General features: G+C 36.4%; 1 protein-coding gene across 7 annotated transcripts in view; it reads left to right on the forward strand.

The window, feature by feature from the left end:
- Window positions 1-22,596, forward strand: part of PEX2 (peroxisomal biogenesis factor 2) — a 93,357-nt gene continuing 70,761 nt past the window's right edge. For all 7 annotated transcript variants that reach the window (XR_013927204.1, XR_013927205.1, XR_013927206.1 and 4 more), the window contains exon 1: window positions 1-22,596. This exon is cut by the window's right edge and continues 23,967 nt beyond it. The gene's annotated coding sequence lies outside the window, so the exon portion shown is untranslated.

The raw sequence follows: 22,596 nt of genomic DNA on the forward strand, positions 1-22,596 counted from the left end.
TTGTTCCTTATGCACTGTGGGTGGCCCATTCTGGAGCGTGCTGGCATCAACACTGTCAGCATAGGGCAACGCACACCAACGAGACCTAAGCTGTTCTCTGCGCAAAGCATGAGTTGGCCGTGGGTGTAAAAAGTGTTCATTTTTGTTCACCTGGGTCTTTATTTCTTCAGCACCAGCAAATAATATTTCATATGCTACAAGGAAGTAGCCTGTTTTTTTCAGAACTGACTGGAAGGACCACTACAGGCACCAGCTAGCTTCTAACTCCAGACTGGATCAGAACTAAAATCTGAGGAATTTCAAAAGGCCTATACAAAGGTGGCATAACAGTAGCCTAGATTAAATTTGCTCTTGTTACAAATTGTGTTATAGAACTGAAGGAATGTTTTCAAGTACATGAAGACATTCTTAGATAATAAATTAATTCTCGAGGAGTGCAATTCAGTCAACGTAACAGATAACCAGTGAAGATGTCTCAGTGCTTCATATACAGAAGAATGACACAGATACATGATGCTAATTAAAACGTCACGCTGCAGCTTTCTTTTTAATAACAATATGTTCCCAAACACAAAACTTTCTAAGACCCATGGCCAGGAAACACTAGAATTCCTTTTCAATTTACGAGGTAAGCTGGGCAAAGACCTAGTCACTGGATCAAAAGGCCCTTCCTAAAATCCAGAGTCTATCAGCATCAGGCCCACAGTCCTGGTTTGTCTGGCACAAGAGCTCTTAGGCCTGGTTGACAGTTATTTGGCAACACAGAAACTCACTTGCTAAGATGCTCCACAATCAACACTCCCTCTGAGTTGAGACAAAGCGTAAGAAACCTTTGTACCTGATAGCTTTGGTTTCCCTAACTCTGTGAGGAAAATCTGACTGGAGACTCTTCCCTCCCGAAAGGAAAAAGTAAACAAATAAAAAACCTTGCTGCCCTTTCTCCAGGCATGTGGCTTTCCTTTGTTCTTATCACTGTCTCCTGGTGTGTCCTAACTGATGGTAGGTAATTCTAGGCTTCAAGAGCCAAGTTAGTTAGTTCCCAGATGAGTCAGGACCAGCAAGCTCTCCTGCTTTTCTCCTTTGATTAATAATTTTCCATCTAGCCCCCCCCAAAATAAGGAGGGTGCAGCACTGACTTATTTTTGATACAGCTCTTACCCCTTTTTCCCATCCTTTTTATCTTTACCATGCAAATCCATCATTTCTCCAATAAGGAAGGTATTGTGCAAGGACAAAATATACCATGCATATAAAATTAAAAAGAAAGCTGAAATTATTATAACTAGATAAACACCCTCACAGAAGGTTCAAGATTTAAGTCAGTGAACTATGGTTATGAGGAGAACTACTACTAAAAGAAAGAAGGAATTAAAGTAACACTGATTTTTTTCAAAAATCCTCAGAAACTTTTCTTCTTTTTATCACAGGGAAAAAAAAAAAGTAATACCAAAGGGGAAAAAAATCAACAATAGTAACCTCTTTTCCACAGAATAACTTCTTCAAGGAAAATTCAAAGTTCAAAATCAGGCATTAAACATCACAATAGCAAGAGTAATGACACATAACACACACACATTCTGGCTAACAGCCAGTCTAGTAAAGCTAAAGTCAAGGGTTAAATTTCTGTTGCCTTCTGTTGGGCCAAGATTCAGCTAAACTGTACATATTTCTTTTTATTCTCTGTTTCTCTCATACAAGAAGAAATACATGGTGGAGCACTTACCATACTAATGGAGAGACACCCCATTTTAAACAAGTTGCTTTCTCAAGTTTAGTAAATGAAGGATGAAAAATTGATTTAAAAACCCTAGCAGAAGTGTCTCCCCCCAACCTTGCTGCTAAGAAAGGTACTTGAACTCATGCCACCTCACAAACAACTGTCAGATGTTTCAAACCCACACAGCTCCTCAGGGCATTCAGTACATTTATACGAATCAAGGACATTGGTTATGTGCTTTGGATCGGAGGGCTGATAATATGCATACTGAATGCATCTCCGACATAAAGGATCTCATTTATGTTCTCAGGGTATACTGCTTCAAGCACAAAATGAAGTATTTTCTCTGGGATTCAAGCTGCATATACTAAGTATAGTCTGTTGTTGCATGTTGCATACAGTTGTTCACTGTATCTGAGAACTATACATAGCTCTTACCATAATGAAGCTTCCGATCAACACACTCTCCCATATTTAGATTACTACACATAATTTTCAAGTTTCTGTTCTGATCTCATCCAAAGACTAAACTTTTTAATATCGTGGGCAATGACAATTGGTTAAGCATTTTCCGTTAATAATTACTGGGTTTACTGAATCTAACAATTAGTGAATTACTGGTGAAAAACACTCAATAAATTATTCCAAAGCCTTAAGTCTCAAATAAACCACTAAAAGCAACCACTAAAAAGGTAAACCATTTTAACAGATTTTATTCTTACTGTACAGTACATGAGTATATATTCTGAACATGAGTTCTTCTCTTCTGTATATAAGCTGAAGAAAAAAAATTAAATTTCAATGGCTACTATCAATTTAAGTCTACATTAATGCTGTAGATTTTCTTCAAGTACTTGTTTAAATTAGAGTTGACACCTATTTCAAATCATGCCTTTCTGAAATTCTTATTAATAAGTCACCACTATTTTAAAATATTCATCATCAAAATTAGGTCAGATGATTAAGGGATTATTCCTACAAAGCCTGAAATTTAGAGTGTCTGAACACCCACATTTTCAGTGACTTAAGTGGAAGAGGTACTTCCTTAAAAGCCACACAATCACATGGATTAAGTTTAGGCCTGGGAGCTGTAAGATTCTGAGCTCTGTTTCCTCATATTTATGTACTTACATTACCAATTTTTTGTACTTAGCATTAGTACTATTTAGTTAGAAATTAGGTGTATATCATTTATTCTGCTTTACTGATTGGGACACTGACAACTTTGTAATGTAAAATTATATCCTCAAGGTGTGAGAAATAACGTACCGGATTCTCCTCTGCCATTCTGTATTGTCTTCAACACCACACCGTACCTGTTAAGTGTATGGTAGGAGAGCTGGAAAAAAAGGATGGAGATCCCACTAATTCTGAACGTCTCTGTTCCAGCAAAATTTAACCAAAACCAAAACAAAAACCCACCACCCAAAAAGACAGCAAGCAGCTTATGTGCTTTCTTAGTGACAAAATAAACATATAATTACTACAAAATAAATAGTGGAAGACTGACAAAATAAAGCTCTGCTCTGTCCACTGCTTATCAATAAATAGACATACTACCATATATTTTGAAAATACCAGGTGCTCCACAAAGAACCTATGAGGTATCTAGGGGGACCTTTTATAAACATGGACATTAATAATATATATTTTGCACTTAAAACTTTGACTTAGAAACATTTTTTATTGAAAATAAGAACGTGGCATATTTCTCCCCATCACCTAATATTTTTTCTAATCTGTTCTTGGAGCCAAAAGGATTTCCACCCATATTTTGCTGCTTATACTAACAAGATAGCAAATTCTGCAATACTATTCCCCTTCATTTCCCAGTAGCCATTTCCTTCTTCTCCAAAAGGTCATTACAGAATTACAGGATGTGTTCCTGTCTCCCTTAGGGTTTATAAACACAATTCCTCATAAACATAAAAGTGAATGGATACCATGGTTGAACAACACATTGCAATAACAGTACATTACTAAATTTGAAAGGGTGACCTATTTGGTATATTCACAGATTACTATAAAATAAAAGTGCTGTAAAAAATTTAAAATTTACAAAATGTTCTAACATACATAAACACATATGCACACAGAGAGCAATCAATTGCATGTACATCCAGACACATACACAGAATATTGTATTTATAGATTAATGCACTTACAATATTTATACTGAATAATTTCTGAAGAATGATTTAATCAACCAGGAAGGTTTAAAGGTGCCACATAACTACACATGTAAGTATGCCCTTACTGCTGACCTTACAATGCACTTAGTATCTTGTACTTCACTAATGCTGTTTCTACCACTACAAGCAATTTATTCTACCTCACGTTCATCAAGTGCTCATAAATCAGCATTAGGCCACTTTTTTACTGAGTTGCTGATTTTTAGCCAGCAGACAGCAGCAGCATTTGGATTCAAAGTCTAATATTGGCACACATATTGATTTTAATTAGTCTAATTAGTTCATTACACTAAAAATCAAACAGACCATTTATTACATTCCCAACTAATGACATATGATCAAGGATTTAATATAATGAGCAAGATCAATTATCACTCATAAAGGTAGTCATTAACAAGTGTAAACACTGCCTAACTGAATACCATTACAAATTATGAAGTCATAGCTAGGTCATTTGCATAAGCATACTAATTTCACTTCATGATATTCCTTCCATTTAATACTCTGAATACCTTTCATAAAGCTCCTTTTTTCATGAGACTTGATTCATAGCCATAAACTGAATTCTTACTGTCAGTAATGCAATTGTTCACTACTTAAACTCTGTGCTGTTAAATCAAGGTTCAAGCAAACCAGACAATATCTGTGGACCCTCTCAGAAAGTATTATGGAATATTACAAGAAGGAAATGAGGTTTCCAGGTGTACCAACATGGATCCAAGAGTATTTCTCTACTGGAGAAAATTCAAGAACTACTTTCATTGTGGTCTGGGATATTTCACATGCAAAATTGAGCTAGTGATAGAAGTCAGCCCTGCCACGGTTGTTTAGCAGTATAAAGAGAAGGAAGCAACATCCACCAGCGTATTTTCACTTTACTGTAGAAACAGCAGATTTTAAAATAAAATTTACAGCTGTAAGTAGTAAAATATTCTACTATCCTTAAAGTCTCAATACTTAATTCTAACCCTAATTCTACCTGAATTTTTCCAAGGTCTCTGTCGCCATCATTATCTATTGTTTATCTTACAATAGCATCCAAGATGTCAATCCAAATCATAGCAATTATAGATTCTATTATAGCACAATCATATCTATGTGGTGCACAACAATCACGAATGTAAAGGATAATCCCTCCATCTGCCAAAATTATTTTCCTCCTATTCTAGCTTATAATGGTTACTTTGGAATACTCTTCATATGCACTTCTCTATACCAGAATACATTAGGGACCTACATATCCTATGTATGTATCACATGTAGCTCAGTATATATGAAATGCATAAGAATTTTTTTCATTTGCTGTATTTTTTATAAGAAACTGGAAGTAGTCTTCATTTTCATGAAGCTCTTTGAAGATTTCTAATGGTAGAAGCTGTAACTAACACATACAGCCCAGTTAGCAGATGTTTAAATTCAATGGATACAGGAAAAATGGAATTTACTATTACTACTCAGATTAGAACTTCACTCAAGAAGCAAAAGCTTTTCAGTATAAAATTACATTTTTATTTCATAAAAATATCTTGCTGATTGTAAAGTCTGCTTGTTCTAGAAGCAGTATATACTGATACATTTAACAGCATCTAATCTGTATCAGTGATAAGTGACTTCTACAGATACTGTGTTCATCAATAACTGAAATCTGTGTCCTCAGATTCTTTGATTAAGTTTGTTAAAAGGCTTCAATCTTCGATGGCATCATCAAAAAGTACTCAACACTTCACAGAAATAAACCCAGTAGCATCAAATTTCATTTTTGCCCTAAAATATACTAATAACGCAAAAAACATAGGTGCAAGCTCCTTCTATTGAATTCCAAAATAAATAAAAACTCAGTAATAATACTTACATTAAGTGCATCCCTGTTCCTAATAATTTAGAAAATGTGTAAAACAAAGTCAACCTAGCTCTATACCTTTCTGGCCGTAAAGATCGGAACAGCTTTTCAAGACACTGGGAGGCCAAAGCTGCACCTCCCACTACCCAGCTCCGTTAAGTCTGAAACTGCGATAGATAACTGATTTACACCTGAATCATTGTTTCATGACTTCAGGCTTTATGTGCTTATATGCATTAGCACTTAAAATTTTGTATACTTCAGTGCTTAGTAATTCACTGGATATATTCTGGATTCTATTATTTAAAGAATTATGTCATTGATATTGTTCAATACATGATTTGTTAATATAATTTTTGTTCCACCATGCAGTACATCCACTGTCTCTTCACTTTCACTTTTTTTCTTTTTTCTCACTTCCACTCATTTGGTCTTCCTTTCCACTTCCTTACTCTGAACTTTGCCATTGTTTCCTCTCCGTTTCTTACATATGTGTGTCCTACCCACCTCAACTCTTCCAAAGTCAGAGTCTGTTCTGGTATCAAATATAAATGGAAGATGACATTGAATTTAAGTATAAGTTCAAATCTGCACTGGAAAACAAAATGGATGTAGCCATAAAAGCTGAACTCATCACTATTATTATTCTATACAGGATTTAAAGGAATTATTTGGAGCCAAGATTATAATCTTTTTTTTAAAAAAAAAAAAATTAGCTATCACCACCCACCACAAGAAGGACAGTTTTTTACCATGGACACTATGATAGGTGTACCGTCTGGTTCTCTCTGATCTAAAGAACAAATATCACTATGGATGTCAGACTGACTACGGAGCAAAGCAAAGGAGGCAATTGAAAAAAAAAAAGAAAAAGCAATTAAAAAAAAAAGCAAAAATAGTACTTAACAAAGAAAACAGAAATAAATTCTAATAGATTAAAAGTAAAAGCACAAAAAAAAAAAAAAAAACCACAAGTGAAGGGGAAGAAAAAACAAAAACCTCAGAGATCTTACCAATCTATCTTAACTAGCTGGAGGAATCAAATCTTCTAATGATAATTTTTTCATTCCAAAACATCAGAGGAAAAAAATCTGGCAGGGAGATTGTAAGACCAGCTGACAACCTTGATACAGCAGAAGCACTCAAAGTCATAACAAATCAGCCAAAGGAGGCCTCTGCACTGGCATTTGTTGTAGAAGAAGCTAAGGAGATGACTGTATCAGAACCATTTGGGGGCAGAAGAGGCTGCAACAGAGGGTCTGTCTCAAATTGAGCTGCAAACGAGGTGACAGTACAAACAGGCAGAATGGACTTTAAACCAGTCACCAGGATCAGCACTGCATTCATCCACATACTCTAGTACAACTCAGGAATGAACAATCTGAATTATTAAAGGTAGTATGTAAAGTTTTATTTTTCTTTGGTATAGGAATACAGGAAAACAAAAACAATGACTATCCTCATAAAAGGTACCAGGGAAATTTCAGCAAACCCAGATCTCTAAGCCAGATGTCATACTAGACACATTAGTAAAGGCTATAATCAAGATCAAAATTGTGGACTTCTGGATACATATTAATTACTTGAGTGTTTTTTTCTCCTTTCCAAGGACCTCTTATGATCCCTTTTGGAGCAGAACGTTGAATTAAACAGACTCCATCCATTGATATGGTAGTTATTTATAGCACTCATTCCTGCACATCCATATATTCTGGTCCTACTGCTTTTCATCATAAAACAATATCTAACCTTACAAAATGCAAATGAAGGGTAAACAAGGTACAAAACAGCTTCCAGACAGCCAGAGAGAAATTCAAAGTCCATCTGGAAAAGAACCAACTCAGAAGAGATGTGGCAAAGACCTATAAAGTCACAAGTAGTTTGAAGAAAGAGCAAGGAATATTTTATATATTCTACTAACAAGAGAAATAAAAATATTCAAAGGAAATCATCAAAATTATTAAAAACAAGAAAATACTATTCTTTTTACCATAATGATTAAAGTGTGGTAGTAATTACCAATGCATACAGGTTTAAAGGTTTAAAAAGTAGCTCAATAAGAAAAATAGAGAATAAAAGTTTAAAGGCTACAAAACACAGTAATATTACTTGTAACTAAGATGAACATTGCTAGGAGCTTGGAGAATATTACCTAAAAAGAAATCATATTATGCTTGCTTTATTATAATATTTCCAGCCCTTCAGAACTGGCCACTCTTTGAGAGTTTGGGTGTGATCCAGTGAAAAATTCAAATAACTACACGCTAACAGCTACAAGGTCTACAGAACGAAGGTATTTGGCCTTTCAACACAGGCCTCAAAGATTTAAAAGTTGTTTTAAATATACAGGCTACCATGCTCTTAAAATATAAGGCTATCAGGATGCTACTCTCATTAAGATTTCATAATTTTTTTCCCAAACCTGTCATCTAACTTGATTCCCAAGTTGAAAATACATGCAATGGTTTTAATTTCCACTTCATATATAAATGTTAGAGATTTTATTTCTAAGAAATCTAATGATACTGGTCTAAGAGACTTAACAGAGCACAGATAAATTGGAAAAAATGTAAGTAGTTTAGATAAGTCCTCTGACCAAAAGCTATTGCCTTTTGGTAAACTGTGCAAAAGCAGGACTCTACATAAAATAGTACAACTAAGACATCACAGTGCACACCTAAATGAGAGAAACATTAAGTTCTGCTAACACAGAACGATGAGGGTACCCGGCAGAATGGGAGTTTGAAATACCCTTTCAGTGTCTTTCGTCTCATAATTTAGGTTGGGAGTGACACTTTCAGGTCATCTAGCTCAGCCCCACACTTAAAACAGGGCTAACTTCAAAGTTAGATGACACTACTGTATTTGTCAGACATTCCACTAGAAAGCAGAAATCTTACTCTCAAACTGTGACATAACAAATCCTAGTATAAACAACAGGAGAAAGAGTTCTGAACAAGTATTTTGTGGTTTGGTGTTTTTGTTGAGGTTTTTTAGAGCCATTGTCACTTGGTCTTATCACTGGACGGAGATGACTGAATTGGAGGAAAGAAAAACACAAAATCTGAACCATAAAAGAATATTGAATAGCACACAAAGCCTTTTAGTGTTTGGCAGAGAAATTGGGGCAGAGAATTGTATGTAGATGTTTTTAAGGTTTACCACTGATCTATAGCATTCCTGCGCTTTTTATTGATGCTGATGACACTCCGCTGCAAAGCTGGCATGTTCCTTGCTTTAACTGTTATATGGTCCCCGGACAGTTAAGACTGTAAACCAGAAGTGCCCCGAAGGTTGGAGTGCAAGGGTCAATGTACTTAAGTTAGTACATTCAACGCTGGTCTTAGGCACTAGGGTAATTGGCATACAAGCCACGTATTCCAAGATAAAAGCATCAAACCTTGCACTTCGGCAGAATGTTCTTTAGAGGACATACTTAGATGCAGCATCCAAATATTACTTCAGATTATATATAGTATGGATATTTACATTGATGTAGTAACTTGATGACCATTGGCAGCAAAGAGTTCTATCAAGTCCTTAATAAAGTCTTAACAAATCCTTCTTGTTGCCTTGTCTTATCATTTTTAATTCAGGAAATATCTCTATAGGAAATAACTTACTAAGAAATTGCATTTCTAATAGGAGATTGAAATTACAAATAGTGTTCAGTGACTGATGCTACAAGGAATTTCTAATACTAACATTCTTTCTTTAAAGCTACAGTTAAAGAAGTACATGATTTTTATGCATATTATCCTGACACTGCCTGTCTTAAAAACAGCTTGTCTTCAAAGAGTTGGCAAAATAGGCAGCTAAGGTCAGTCAGATCACTTGCTGTTTCAGCAAATTGCTTAGAAGCTCCAAATTCTTGGGAGATTTTACTCCACTGATTATGAGGGAAACAAAGTAAGTGTTGCAACTTTAAAAGGAATACCTCTTAGATAGTCTGATAGTTGCTTTCAACAAAGGAGGGTAGGTCTATGACTCATAATGGATGGCCAAAGGCAATGTTTTTTGATTCCACTGACCTTTCAACACTCTAAGGACAGAAAGTATAAATCTAATGATTAAGTCATAGGTTGCTAGACCAGACACTAGAAGACTGCTTTTTATAGGAAATAAAATGAAAGACAGCAAATTAATAATATAATAAGGGAATTCACACAATAGTTATAAATTTAATGAGCCCTTCTGTGAAATTTAAATATTTGTAATAGCAAATGAAGATTGTTTTAAACTCTCTTACAATACAACTTCTCTCACAGGAACTCATATAATGACAGAAATCACACGTTATAGACTAAGTGGTAAAAAAAAATGTTTCTGTTCTAATAATTTGCCACACATTTCTATAAATACATGGTTGATTACATCTATACACTTCATCACACTTACATCCTGCAGGTCAATCAGTAGTACCATGACTCAGTAACGTGTATTTTGTTCAGTGCCTAACTCAAAGCATGTATGAAATAACCCTTCTTGTGTTAACATTTTTAATATAGCACATTTTTAAATGAAACAAAAATGTGAATTAACTGGATTATGGATTTTATTTCCCCAGTCAGTTGTGATACTTCTTGTAGTACTTTACCCAACAGATCTTCAACTCTATTCTGATTTCTGGCAGACCTTCAATCAGAAGAGCAATGCTGACCTGAAAGAGCTTGTCCTACTACACTGGACAACACATAGGTCAGCTAGGGAAAGGACTATAAAGCCTGTTAAAAAGAGCAAGTAATTGAACTTAAACTTCCTTATGTTTTAAGTACCTTAATATACAAAGAATAATCTTTATTTATTTCCTAGTTGTCCTGGTTTCTGTTGGGATAGAGTTAATTTTCTTCTTAGTAGCTAATACAGTGCTGCGGTTTGCATTTATTATGAGAATAGTGTTGATAACAGACTTACGTATTAGTTGTTGCTTAGTGCTTACTACAGATGAAGGACTTTTCAGTTTCCCATGCTCTGCCAGTGAGGAGGTGCACAAGAAGCTGGGAGGGACCAGGGCCAGGACAACTGACCTGAACTAGCCAAAGGGATATTCCATATCATAGAACGTCATGCTCAATGTATAAATGGGGGAGCTGTATGGGAGCTGCCAGTCACTGCTGGGGGACTGGCTGGTCATCGGTCAGCGGGTGGTGAGCAATTGTGTTGTGCATCACTTGTGGGTTTGTTTTCCCTTGGGTCTTATTCCTCTCTCTGTCTCCTCTTCATTACAATTATTAATGGTGGTGGTGGTGGTGGTAGTTTTTTTACTTTATTTTAATTATGAAACTGTTTTTATCTCAGCCCACAGGTTTTATCTTTTCCCAATTCTCCTTCCCATCCTGCTGGGGGTGCGGGGTGGGGAAAGAGGAGTAAGCAAGAGGCTGTGTGGTATTTAGTTGCTGGCTGGGGTTAAACCACGACACTAGTTCATTTCTGTGGTTATGTTCACTGGCATGCTTTGAACAACAAAAACATAACTGGTTTTACAGCAGCAAAGCAGCCCCAAACAACTAGATACTAAACAGCCAGACAATTTAGCCAATAACAACTTTCTGAAGACCCTTTCTAAGCATTTCACTCTTATTTTAACATTTTTCCACATAATTTCAAAAAGAAAAAAAAAAAAAAAAAAAAAAAAAAACTTCTAATGTTAAAGGTCTTCTCCTCTGCCTTTATCAATACTTCCCCACCATCCTGGCTGCCAAGTGTTGTAAGGCAGTAAAAAACAAAGGTGCTAATAAGACTGAGAAAGACCACAGGCAGAAAAGAAACCCAAGAGAAAAGAAAACCATGAACTTGTATGGTTGGATTTAACATCAGAGTTCTTGAAGATTTTTTTGTCAATATATCCAGCCTTGAAAACTGCAGGGACACAGGAGAGGTAATCACCGAAGCCGCTCTCATGGGCTCAAAGCCTGTAGCAAGAATCAGTCATGTTGGAAGGTTTATGGAGACAGTACCAGTTTTTCAGCATGTCAGTGGTTTCAACAATAACAAATCAAACACTGCTGCTCTCTTCTACCATGACAACACTAAGGTGACATTTTGAAAGCCACTAAAAATATAAATTAAAAAAATAAATTTTGGGTTTAATAAATATGAGACAAATATGGATAAGGAATACTTTGAAAAGAAACTGTTCTGAATCATACCAGTGTACCATAGCATGAGCTGCTTTTATGTCAGTCACCTTCTCTGAACAGCTCCACTAGTCAGCTAACAGTTCAGCGAATCCAGGCTGAGCTACAGCTCATAACTCTCATCCAGCTTGCAGTCAAATGATCTAAATAGCTACCTGCTTTGTTTACGCCATCTGGAAAAAAATGACAGTGACAGACTTGAAACTCTAAATCTTTCTAAATACCTTCTCTAGTACTATCAATCCTTCACTGCAATATAGGATTATAATATTATAAATGTATGTTGGAAAAAGCTAATTATGGAACCATAGAAATATAGTGGTTTGGGATATTTTCCACTAGACCAGGTTGCTCAGAGCCCCATCCAGCCTGGCCTTGAACACTTCCAGGGATGGGGCATCCACAGCTTCTCCGGGCAACCTGTTCCTGTGTCTCACCACCCTAGCAGTAAAGAATTTCTTCCTAATATCTACTCTAAATCTACTCTCTTTCAGTTCAAAATCATTACCCCTCATCCTATCACTACACTCCTTGATAAAGAGTCCCTTTCCACCTTTCCTGTAGGCCCCCTTCAAGTACTGGGAGGTCACTATAGGGTGTCTCTGGAGCCTCCTTTTCCCTAGTCTGAATAACTCCAACTCTCTCAGCCTGCCGTCATATGGGAGATGCTCCAGCTCCCTGAACATCTTCATGGCTCTCCCCTGGAACTGCTCGAGCAGGTCTGTGTCTTTCTTATGCTGGGGGCCCCAGAGCTGAACACAGTAGTCCAGGTGGGGTCTCATGACCTAACCTTGGACCTTCAGGATATCTATGTGAGCGTCACAGTAATGGTGCACAAATAATTTCTGAATTTCATTGTCTTACTCAGAAGTTTCTGTAGCATATGTATATACAAGAATAGCAATCTCAACCATCATCTAGTTCCTTCTTCATCTGCAATTCAGATGGTAAAATGCTGAGCTCTGATAAAACGAAGCAGGCTGTTGAAAATACCTGTATAAAACAACTGGGGAAAAAATTAACTTATTGAAAGGTAAGTAACCGTACTGACTTGCTTGTTTGTTTATCTATATGAGACTTGAAAATAGACCTTCTACATAAACACAATATAAAGAGTTCTACAAGGGTGAGTTTTGCTGCTTGGAAAGAAATAAGGCTTTGGTGAAAACACACAGTTGTATACCAATCAGAACGAAAACATATGGCCATTTTGACATAAACAGAGGCTGCAAATTCTTTGTTAGCATATCCAAATAAAATACTGTGAATGTCAAGTCAAAACAATGCATTTATTTTAATGGAGGTTCCGTCATACTGAAAGAAAAAAAAAAAAGTTTATGTTTCAGCAAGCTGGGTTTTTCTAACAAGAAAACAAATATAAGCCAGGCCTTCCTAAAACAGATAAATAATATGCAGCAAATAAAATGCCTTGATTTGGTGAAAAGCAAGTCAAGAGTACTGCTTTTGTTTTAAAAGTAATAATGGAAGAATAAACAACAGCAAGAAGACTGCCCCAGTGCATAGATTTTTCAGGTTCTCAGAAGCAAAACACTTCCTCTCTCCTGCATGTGTTTTCATGTCAGGAAGTTTCCTATTCTGCTATGGGTTGTTCCAAACTCAGTATCTGTGAATATCAGGCAACAGCTTTTAAACAAATTTGGGATGAACTGGAGGCTTTCATACTTAAGTATATCTTAAGTCTACTATCTCTATCAAGAGATAATGCACTAACAAATTGTTCCAAGTGGTGATGCACCAGTCCTAAACAGCTTATCTGCAACTCATAAACAACTGGGCTTCAAACACGTATGTTTGTATATAAACAGTCATTATTTTCCCCATCAGGATAGGGACTATTTTCCAGGCAGAAACAATGGAAAAGTCCTGAATGGCATCAATGTTGTTCTTTGTTCCAGGACATTTAAACTGTGTCTGGGATCCACTATTGACCAGCAAGCTTTAAACACTGTCTCCCACAATATTCTTGTATCCAACACAAGATGTTAGTCTGGATGCACAGACAACTAGACAGTTAAAAAACTGGTGGGATAGTCAGGTTCAAAGGGTAGTGGTTAGTATATCAAACTCTACCTGGAGGCCAGCAACAAGTGGAGTACCACAGCGGCCTGTATTGGGACCTCTCCTTTTTAACAACCCAATCAATGACCCAGAGGAGGCAACAGAGTGTGTTCTCATCAAGTCTGCAAATGACCCCAGACTGGAGGGGGTCTGGTAGACATGCTTGTGGGTGGGGATGCTAGTCAGAGGACAGGCTAGAGGAATGGCCAAACACAAACTGTAATGTATTAAAAAAGGACAAAGGCCAAGCCCTGCAGCTGGGAAAGAAGAACCTCTTGCACAATTACAAGCTGGGGATGGAGTGGCTGGAGAGCAGCTCTGCTGGAAAAGACCTGTCCTGGCAAACACTGAGCTGAAATAAACCAACAAAGTATCCCGGCATCAAAGGCAGCCAGCACCATCCTAGGCCATATGCAGCACAGCCAGTAGGTCAGGGAAGTGATTATTCCCCTTCAGCCCTTTATCCCAAGGCATTGCTACCGGCACCTAGAGTAGCACACCCTATTTTGCCACCTCCTCCACTACAAGAAAGCCATTGATAAAAAGAGCTATGCCCAGTGGAGGGCCACCAAGATGGTCAGAGCACATACCCTATAACACAGTATAAACATTTAAATTGAAAAAAACAAAGTTGTGACTGGAAATAGGAGGACTTTTTTTTTCACCCTAAGGGCCAGTTAGGCCCTGGAACAGGTGGCTCAGGTTATGCAGACTCCATCCTTGGAGTTTTTCAAGCCCAGCCTGGATAAAATCTAACTTACAGCCTACCCTGCTTTGAGCAGGGAGATGGCCACTTGAAGAAACTTCCAACCTGAACCATTACATGATTCTATGATATTCTGCAAGTTTGAAACTGGCCTGCATGATCAATCTCAAGATCTAAAGATTTAAGGCATAAGAAGCATTAGAAGAGCATTTCTATGTAAATATGATTGTGATTCATTCATTCAAGTGGGAAGAAATCTTTTCACTAGAATTTTTATTAAAAAGCACCTTGCACTATGGTTTTGGGTTGTCTACTGACTGGAACAATGCTTGAAATGGCCTAATGTATAATCCATCGAATAACATCACAAACGTGCAAGCCATCCTAGGCCCCGAGAGACTAGTTAGACTTTTGTAAGCATTCAGCTGTGTACCTCAGACATTTTGATTAAGATGCTAAAAGATACAAGAAGAAAAGTGCTCTGAGTCTTTCAATCACAAGGATGTTAAAAAATGTCTGTCAGTGTTGGAGACTTGCCTTTGATGACAATATTTCATCATCATCTTGTGTATTAATACTTCACAGAACAGAAATACTCAGAACAGAAATGCTTATTCACAGCATCTGCCTTTTCGTAAAATACAGACATTTCTTTAAAAGATTGCTTTTTTTCATGTGATTTTTTTAATGGCCGAAAGACAACGAACACTGTGTCTTTGAAAATACCCAGGCAAATGGTCTTAACAGACTCCTTTTGTTCTTCTCTGAGTTTGGGGTTTATTTGTTTTTTATTCCTTCTTCTCCCTGCACCCCCCACCCCCCCCCCAAGACATCTTTTCAATAAACTGTGACTTCATTTTACAGGAGGAAACTAGCTTCTGGAAAAGGAGCAAAAAGTTATTTGTACTTTTCCAGCTATATGCCTGGTTTTCAGTTACATTCAGTCCACTAGTTGAAATCCATGCTAAATGGCATTCTGGGAAATGTAAATCCTGACAGAAACAGAAAGTATATATATAAATAAAATGTCTAAATTATTTTTATTAACCTTAGCCTGTACTTCAGTCTTCTACCTTCATAGCAATTACTTGAATTAATTTACCTTAATAAGTCAAAGTACCATTTAGTGCTTTGACATATTCTTTTGTCTCCAACAAGTTAGAAAGAAAAGTTTGATTAGAACATGTCAAAACATTACTTAATGAAATAGTACAGCAAGGTATGATTTATTGCGCTGGTTTTGGCTAGGGTAGAGTTAATTTTCTTCATAGTTGCTAGTGCATGGCTATGTTTTGGATTCATGCTGGAAACAATGCAGATAATGCCAGGCTGGTTTAGTTACTGCTGATCAGCACTTACACAGAGCCAACGGCTTTTCTGTCTCTCACCCCTCTCTACCAGCAGCAGGCTGGGGGTGCCCCAGAGTTGGGAGGGGACACAGCCCAAACAGCTGTCCCCAACTGACCAAAGGGGTATCCCATACCACGTGATGTCATGCTCAGCACATGAAGCTGGGGGAAGGAGGAAGCGGGAGGGGGGCGTTCAGAGTGACAGCATTTGTCTTCCCAAATAAACATTAGGTGTGATGGAGCCCGGCTTTCCTGGAGGTGGCTGAACACAGGCCTGCCCGTGCAAAGTGGTGAATGAATTCGTTGATCTGCTTTGCTTGTGCATGCAGCTTTTGCTTTACCTGTTAAACTGTCTTTACCTCAATCCACAAATTTTCTCACTTTTACTCTTCTGGTTCCCTCTGCCGTCCCACCGCAGCTGCTGTGTGGTGCTTGGTTGCCAGCTGGGGTGAAACCATGACATTTACAAAATTGCATCTATTATAAATTAGCTCTGCATCTGTACGTAGATGAATTTGTGGACCTAGGGCGACATCAAGGTAAATGAAACTAGACATCTTTATACCAGAGAGATAACTGCACAGAACATAAACTTGTGGCGAAACAAAACAAAACTCTCAAGAACAAAAAGAAGACTGGAGAAAAAAAAAAAAAAAAAGATTCTACTTATTCTTTTGCTAAACAGAAGTCCAAACACGAAAGGAATTTATCAGAAGAAAAAGTCAGGCTGTTGAAGCAGTGGAACAGAGGCCTCAAAACATATTTAATCTAACCTGATAACATCACTTAAATCCAACCTTTTGTCCTCATTAACCTACTCATGCAGTTCTCCATGGAAAAAGTAGTCAACCACTCTCAGCAGCAACCCAACAGCACTACCACATGCATGTACGTATGCACTTACACAAGGTTTCTTTATCTTTAATCGTTCTTTGTCTTTCAGATGTGAAATAAGAACATTTTCCTGAATTCTGGCTTTCTTAACCAGTTATGCTAGTTTTCCTGGGTTCTCAGAACAACTTGAACTGAAAAACAGTTAGAAATGCATTATTCATGTTTTACTATGGTAGATGGCTACTCTTAGAATGATCAGTTTTATTTTTAATGAATTCCTGGGGGGTGTTGGTTTTGGGTTTTTTTGTTTGTTTTGTGGGTTTTTTTTAAGATCTTAATGAATGTTCAGGTGCCTATTCAGTTTTAGATTTTTACACCATAGCTCCAATCAATTTAGTGAAAAACTGCTGTCTAAAATTGATTACAATATTACAGAGAAGCTACATTTAAATATATATATTTAGGGAAAAAAACAAAACACCAAGAAAACCCTGACAATTACTGTTTAGTCTTGAACTGCACTGACACCCAAAAAGCCTAACATACATTCCTCCATCTTAAATAAGCAACATACTTCTTTGTTTTGGATTCTTTTTCAGACATTTGTCCATTCATATTTTTTTTCTCTCTTGCCCAAAATGTGTGCTAGAAGAATTTTTGCAAGTGCCTGAAATACCATTCCCATTCTTCCTTTCTCTCTCTCTCAAGCACACAGCCTGCCATTACAGTGAAAACCTACTTGCTTTATCATGTGCTGTGTAATAATTTAAAGTGTTTTTGATCCCTCTCTAAATTATTTTATAGAGACTTAAGAATTAGACATTCATATTGGCACTACATAGAAAAAAAGCCCTGAACAATTATTCTGCTTCTGTCAGTGATCAGTATAACATATGTCAGTGCAAAATAGAAAAGAACATGAAGTAAATATTTGGGGAAAAACATGCCTGTAGAAAAACTTTCTGTAACCAAAGAAACTGCCACATGACACCTGGAACACACCACAAATGAATACAGGAACTTCAAAGGATAGATGAACCATCACAACATAAAATTATTATTTTCCTCTAATTCATGTTCTTTTCCTCTTGAAAATAAATACGTTAATAAAACACATTTTTAAGACATATATTTTTATATAAAATCATTCTTCAATAATAGATATATTCAAATTGGAGCTTTAGAACAGCTGTATTTGAAGGAAAACATTAAATTATGAAACTTCTGCACATGTTAATGATATATGCTATCCAAGGAACTCAAAGTACTTTAAAATATTGCTTTGAAGTTGCAATCCGAATGTAAAGTTTAAAAGTCAGAATTTACTTCTGAAATATTTACACTGATATTTTCAGTGAAATTATTTAAATAATTCCTCAATATGTGCTTATTTTAAATTCATTTATTTTTCTTAAAATCATTACAAGTAAGCACACATTAACACTTAGAGGAAAATATTACAGACAACAGTACTGTAAAGTTCATTAGTTTAAAAAACATCTACTAGATCAATCTAGATTTTGCTTACTCTTTAAACATGTATTAGTTTTATGTGCAGGTCAAATATTTCGAAACTACGCAACATATATTTTATAGAAAAATTCAAGCTATTGATAAAAACAAGTGAAATTAATGTTATACTTGGAAATGAATCTTCCCCCACCCCGAAACAGAGTTGATTCTATTAAAAGTGATAAATGAAATGGAAATTAAAATTTTAATGAGGTGCTTGTTAATCCATTTGTTCACATCTAATTTGAACTTGGTTAAATTGCTAGTTATTATGAATACTATAGATATGATTCCTTCTAAATCTCAAGGGCAAACAAAATGTTAGAGGACTGCTTGTCCCAAGATAGGTCCACAGTGTATTATCCAAGCTTCTGAAATTAAGCACTGGAGCTATTTCCTGTGATACATTTCATTTAAGAAAATTAATGACATTTTAAAGCAGTTGGTTAAGTCCTTTGACATGGTAATTGTCCATACCAGAACAATAGAAGAAATACAACCGAAAGGAGACTGCCTACCTGTCACTGATCATTTCCAAGACTGGAGGGTTTATTTGTACCTATTGCAATTCCCAAGGCCTTTATCAAGCACTATCATTTCTCTTAGTAGGATTTGGGGCTATTTTATCTAATTTATTTCTACTTGATGTGTGTACAAGAATTTGGTACAGACAAATATCAATGATTTTTTTCTTCTTGGCTTTAACAAGCAGTAAAAAGACATAACCTTCTGCAGAAGACAGCACTGGAACTACAATATAAATAATACAGCTCTGGATGTAATTTTTACACAAAAAACAAAATGCAGAGTAATTGCAGTAATGAATAACACACAATTTTATAATAATTCAATAAAAATATGTATATTAAAAGGAAAATATGTAGGACATGAACAAACAAATGCCACAATCAAGGTTGCATGGACAAGTCCCAAAATAGGTCCCTTGGACTTATGTATTAAATACCTCCTCCATTTAAATGGTCACATCTGATATTTCAAATAGTTTAATATGTTATTTTTAACCCACAACCTTAAACTCATTTAAAACAAGTAGCACTTTGTAATATTTCATTCAACATCGCAACTTTGCATTTTTGTTATTGTCAGGACGTTAACAATAACTGAACTTTTAGAACATTTCATAACTTTAGTGAAAGTCAGCTGAGTTCAAGTCACAGAGTTTGGGAGTTTTGCTTTATATATCATAAACTATCTTTTTTCATTGGACTGTATTTTAATTTTACTAAAATTATGTGCTACACTTCTGAGAATGTCATCATATAATATACTATATCCATAATATGGTTCAATAAATTGCTATCTTAAAAACTGCTATGTCTTCTTGACATTAGAGTCCATTTTTAAGCCTTTTCCAACATTTCTTTTTTTCTGAAGAGTTTATATCCAGCTAAGTTCATGGACAGTCTATGTAGTTTGTTCTGGTGACCAAATAATATTTAACCTAAAAAGGCTTTTTCCTTTCTTGGCACTTTCACCAGTATATGTTATCAGAAAATAAAATTTTAGGAACCACCTACTTCTTTATACAAAAATAATTCACCAAATTATTAAAAGCAAAATTCACCAAAGAACAACCCTTAGTGAATTCTACTGATGTACTGACAGTCTGATAATTGATCTTTCAGCATAACTTGTTGTCTTCCTTTACTAAATCTTTAGCCACCTTATATTCCTTTCTGTTCACTTCATATTTTCCCATCTGTATCCTCTAAAGCTTATCCAGAATTATCTTGCATGTATCTGTTGTATCACAATCTAGGAAAAGACATAGAGGAAGGATCCTTCCAGGTGAAATCTAGAAGCAAGGTTTGGCACATATTGCCCTCATTTTACTACCTCTTCTGAGCAAGAGGATTTGATTTTTCCTCTTTCTGGTATGGTTTGTATCTAATGCCCAATCTAAAATAATCTAAATAAAATACATTAAGAATAGGTTTTGAAATGGCAAGAAAAGATACAGGTTTGATAGTCAGCAAAACTCAGTTAAATAAATGCAGTTTAATTTGGGGGTATTCAGGTAAGAAAGCAAAACACATGGAAAACCCAGTAGCTATTGAATATTACTGATAATACTTTATGTGAACCTGTTTCACTCTGTACTGAAACAAACTTGGAGCACTTACAAATTCATTTATCCTATCTCAGTGGAGGAGGGTATAATGAACAGCTGCAGGGTAATGAATCTCTAAAAGCACAACACACATTTTGTAAGTAAGCCTCTGTTTACACATTTAGTTACATTACTTTGTCCATTCCTCAGGTACTCTCTTCTCTTATAAAAGTTGTTTCTTGTGGCATCCAAAAAATGTGAATCTGTATCTACTCTTACAGTAAATCTGGATACTTCTCATAAGGAGACTTCCCTCAACCTGACTTAGGATCATATTATTTTTTTCTGTGTTCCAGTTTTCTTGTAACCAAATACTAATTTAGAGATTGAAAGAAGAAGAAGGGATACAAAAGCAAGGAAGAACAGAGCACTGGAGTGCACTGTCCTGTTCCACAATCCCCTGCCTCTGTCATATGAAAAAACGTTTCTGGAAATATTTATATGTTGAATACGTGACTTAGTCTAACTTTTTTACCTGTTTTGTACAATTCAATTTCCTGTATTAGAGAAAAAATATTAAAAAGATTAACAGATTTCTCATGGAACCTATTGACACAAAGCCACTTCTCTATCATACTGCCCTGAATACAAGAGAATGTATTATTTTCTTTTCCAGAAAACATTTTTAAAAATCCAACTGAAATCCAACACACAGCAAGGTCAAACATGGTCAGGGAGAGTCAAGGGTTAAGCAGGCAGCTGCAGAGTCCCATACTCAGGGGACTCCCACCTAGCAGCTGCACACCTGCACATGCAAAATGGCCCGTCTGAAAAGAAGATCATCACCTGAGAAAAAAAGGCAGACGGAACAAGGGGCATGCATGTGTTGGAAGTTTTACCTATGAAGAGTAATTTTTAATAATTGCTGAGGTTTTTGTTTGTGGTGTTTTCTTCAACTCTTCTTTGAGAACTCCACTATACTGGAGGCAGCTCCAGTCAATAAAATATGTATGTTCTAACATTGTGCTAACAACCACAGCACACCAAGTGTAAGTAAAAGTTTCAAAGCCAAGCTGTGCTGTTAAGTACTGGGGCTGGGAAGCTGGATGTTCTTTGCAAATTTTAGACCCAAAGAGGACAAGTTCAGGATTCCCATTAAATTACAGACTGATTGCTAGAGACAGCCAAACACCTGCAGTGGAGCAAATCAGTGGGATTAAGGAGAAGAAGCATCTAAGAGCAGTCAGTCATGGGCAGAAAAAAATTCTATCTAATGTTGTAGTTCAGTATATTGAAGAGTAATTTTCTCCTAGAACAAGATTTAAGTGGCAAGTTTGAATTCAGTTGATATCCTACCTTCCCCCAGGTTTGAGTCCCGCTGCCTGCATTTCTACACAAATATGCACACAGCAGTCAATCTGCAAATGCACAATAAATCCACTAAGTCTGGACAACATTTGATTTACAAACTTCAACTGTACTCTGTGTGCACAGTAAATATCCAATCCCTTCCCATAACTGAGGGGTAAGCAACAAAGAAATAGGTAAGCGCAGACTGCCTTCCTTAAAGTAACTCATTCATCCCACAGCTAGCTTTTGGCTGACATCTTTCTTGACAACATATCAAACTTCAGCAACTGATGGAAGGTAGATGAATAACAGTGGTGGCAGCAGCTAACCCTTTCCATCACTCTTGCAAGTAGCCATTCCCATTCTGCTTCACAGCAGATAATAACCAAAGCAAATTACAGAGCAATCCAACTGCATGGGCAGGCTAGATGCAAATGAATTCTGAAGGTAAAGCACCATGATACGGGTGGAGCAGCTGCCTTTCTTTGCTCTTGACATTTTTGAGCACTTCTAACCAAGGACCGTCTTTTGGGTTGGTATCATACATTAGCTTTAGAGCAGAAACCTGATCCATGACCACAAATTATTTGATAATAACTCACACCAATAATTTACTGTTTGTTATTGCTAAGAAGAGATCTCCCTTGCTGCTGATCTGGGGGGAGGGATGGGGAAAGAACTTCAGTACTACTGGAGAGATAAGCTCATTAGCACTATCATTTCTCAGTCCTACGCTATGTAATGCTTCCTATCGCTCAAATCAAGCTCTCTTGAAAGGATACCGTCTTTCCTCTATGGCAGGGAAGTGC

Source organism: Falco punctatus (assembly GCF_963210335.1).
Source record: "Falco punctatus genome assembly, chromosome: 3".
NCBI classification, from domain to species: Eukaryota; Metazoa; Chordata; class Aves; order Falconiformes; family Falconidae; genus Falco; species Falco punctatus.